Source organism: Ursus americanus, chromosome 2, assembly GCF_024610735.1.
Source record: "Ursus americanus isolate L20-20 chromosome 2, mUrsAme1.1.p, whole genome shotgun sequence".
In the NCBI taxonomy this organism is placed as follows: Eukaryota; Metazoa; Chordata; class Mammalia; order Carnivora; family Ursidae; genus Ursus; species Ursus americanus.
This window is the reverse complement of record NC_142128.1, coordinates 5,664,871-5,668,460: the sequence shown is the minus strand read 5'-3', so window position 1 is coordinate 5,668,460 and position 3,590 is coordinate 5,664,871.

Genomic DNA, 3,590 nt, shown 5'->3' with positions numbered 1-3,590 from the left:
TTGCGGGGTCATATGGTAACTCTGTTTACAATTTTTTGAGGAACTGACAAAATGCTTTCCGAAGGTGGCTGTACCGTTTTACATTCCCACCAGCGATGCACAAGGATTCTAATTTCTCCACATTTTCACATTATTTACTTAAAGTTACAACTGAACTGTCTCCAGTAGATATGAAGTGGTATCTCATTATGACTGTAATTTGCATTTCCCTGATAACTGATAACATTGAGAACTTTCATAATGTGCTGTTGGTCATTTGTATATCTTCTTAGGAGCAAGATCTATTCAAATCTTTTGCTCATTTTTGTATTGAATTATTTGTCCACTTTTGTTATTGAGTGGCTAAGAGTTCTTTACATATTCCGGATACAAGATTTTATCAAATATACAATTGCAAATATTTTCTCTTATTCTCCGGTAGACTTTTCACCTTAACAGTCTTCTTTGAAGCAGAAAAGGTTTACTTTGGGTGATGTTCAATTTATCAATTTTTCTTTTGGTTGCTTGTGCTTTGGGTGTTATATCCAAGAAACCAGTACCTAATCCAAGGTCCCAAATATTTATACCTATGTTTTCTTCTGTGAGTTTATAGTTTTAGCACTTAAATTCAGGTTTTGGATCTATTGAGTAATGTCTATATATGGTGTGAGGTAGAAATCCAGCTTTTTTTTTTGCATGTGGATACCCAGAAGGATTTGTTGAAAAGACTCTTCTTCCCCCACTGACTGGTCTTGGAATTTTTTTTTTTCCAAAATCAATTGACCATAAATGTATAGATTTATTTCTGGACTCTGAAACTATTCTATTAATCCATATGTCTATCCCTAAGCCAGGACCACACAGTCTTGTTAGTACAGCTTTGTAGTCTGTTTTGAAATCAAGAAACTTCAACTTTGTTCTTTTTTTTGAAGGTAATTTTGGTTATTCTGGATCCCTCGCATTTTCATATCAATCTTGGGATTGGCCTGTCAATTTCTGGAAAAAAGTCAGGTGGGTTTTTAATTGGAATGGTGTTTAATCTGCAGATCCATTTGGGGAATACTGTCTTTGTAATAAGTCCTCTGACTCCATTTTTTGACATTTGTCTCTCCCTCCCTCTAATGAGAAAGCCCAGGTGCTGCTCTGTCCCTTGGTGCAGGTGGGAAGTTCAAACTATATACAGAAACCTTACCCCAGTCCCACCTTCTAGCCATCATAAAAATCCCTGCCCTTTCCCTGCCCTCAAGCCAATTGCAGCCCAGCTGGGGAGTCACTGTTATAGATTTAACTGGTCTGGGTTGCAAGTATAGATAATTGGCATCTTGGACAGGACTGTGGGATCGGGGTTCTCCTTAAAGTGGTCCTGGGTCATAGGTGCTGGCCCAGACTTACTCATGTGTGTCAAATTGAATCCTATGTCTTTTTTAAAAAATTTTATTTATTTATTGGAGAGAGAGAGAGAGAGAGAGCACAAGCAGGGGGAGCAGCAGAGGGAGAGGGAGAAGCAGGCTCCCCGCTGAGCAGGGAGCCCTAAGTGGGACTCAATCCCAGGACCCTGGGATCATGACCTGAGCCAAAGGCAGACGCTTAACCAACAGAGGCACCCAGGCACCCCGAATCCCGTGTCTTGATTCAATTCTAGCAGATCATTGTCCCCCCCTCCCCCACCACTGCAAGACCCTGAAACCTCAGCTAAATTCCTGAAAATTTTTTGGTAAACTGAAGGCCACTCCATCACTGACACTGCCAAAAAAGAGTTATTGTCTCTCTCAGCATCCACAACATTGAAACAAGCCTAACATCTTCTAGGACTTTTTTGGGTTCTGGAAGCAGTGCATTCTGCACTGACACATTTTTTTTAACCTCACTTGTGCAGTTACTTGCAAATCGCCCACTTCAGGTGGAGGCCCCACAACAAAAGGCTCTAGAATCTATGCAAATTGCAACACATCAGGCATTCCCAACAGTGCCGCCAGAGGGTCCTTCACTACAGAGGCCTCAGCAATCCCCTCTCATGCCTCCTGGAGCTTCCGGAGCATCTCAGTTACCCATGGGCTGCTGAGACAAGAAATCTTTGGCCTCACGCTATATGCCACTAGTGCTGCAATTGCTGGTTGCAAACTATGAGATCCTGGACATAGTAGTTGTCCTAGGCCCTGGCCTGAGACCTCCCATACCCAGCTGTCCCTATGTCTTGGGTCATAAAAGCAACATCCCAGCAATAATTTCAGCATGGTCACCAAGGCCTTTTTGCTATGTAACAGAGCTAACCCTGGACCCTCTGACATATCCCATCTGCAGCAGGGGGTGGCCTTCCTTGTTCTCAGTCACTTGCCAGACGCCTTGGTGCTGAGGAAGTTCACCCCGATCTCTCAGACCCCTCGAAGCTGCTTGCCATCAGCTGAGTAAACAAAGGGAGTTCTCATGCTTTACAGATGGCATAAGCACCATGACACCAGCTAGAGCTCCATGGGGGAGCTGCTGGTTTTTATTCCTTAACCAGGATGTCCCCAAAGAATAGTAGGACCCAAGGGTCAGCACAACTGGCCAAACTTCAGACAGTCATCTTAGCACTGGGCACCCTGGCCAACAATTGACCCATGTATCCATTTTTTGACTCTTGAGCCAGGTTGCCCCTTTTGGGGTAAAGAACTCTGGGAATCTCTTGTCCCATGATGTGCCCACATGTACCCAAAATGTAAATCAAGATCACACGTATCTTTCTACTTACTGAAGCCATTAACACAAGACCTCACCAAGATACTCCCTTCCTTCAGAGTTCCAAAGCTTATTAACCATGACCAAGATACCCATTGCACTTCTTGAAATACACAGTTCTGGGCCCTTGAACAGGCATTCAACAGAATTCTCACCTCCCCTACCAGCCTCAAGCTACAGACCTCATAATGACTTACTTAAACAAGTTCAAACTCGATTAAATGCAGCATGGCACACGTCAGCCATCAGTCAAACATCTGAGGTGAATTGTAATAACATGTCTGCAGTTTTTGATGTTTGACTGCTGACAGCTTTTGTGTAAACCTCACCTCTCCTCTTCCCGTCATGCCCCACATCTGGGCGAGTAATAAGAGAGTCTAAATTCTTTTTCTTTTGGTGCCTGGTGCTGGGGGAGAGGACAGGGGGATGTGCAAACCACACAGCGGAATCATCACTCTGGTCCTACCCCCTTTACCACCGTAAAAAGCCAAGCCAATCTTCTTTCTCTGCTCTCTCAAGCCATTTTCTGACCTGTGTGGGTGCCACCCTGATCTCCCCAGGAAGACTCATTATATGATCACCTTTCCGTACCCTCTCAGGGTGTGTGTGGTATCATCAGACTAGACGTCTGAACCACATTTTTCCCATGATACTATTAAGTCTTAATCTATGAACACAGATATATTTCCATTTATTTAGGTCCTAATTTCTCTCAATCATGTTTTATATAAAAAAAGAATAATGTTCTGTAGTTTCAGGGTACAGCTGACTTACAGTGGCTTGACTTACAATTTTTTGACTTCATGACAGCGTGAAAGCAACACACATTTAGTAGAACCTATTTTGAGTTCTGAAGTTTGATTTTTTTGCTGGGTGAGCGATACGCAGTACGA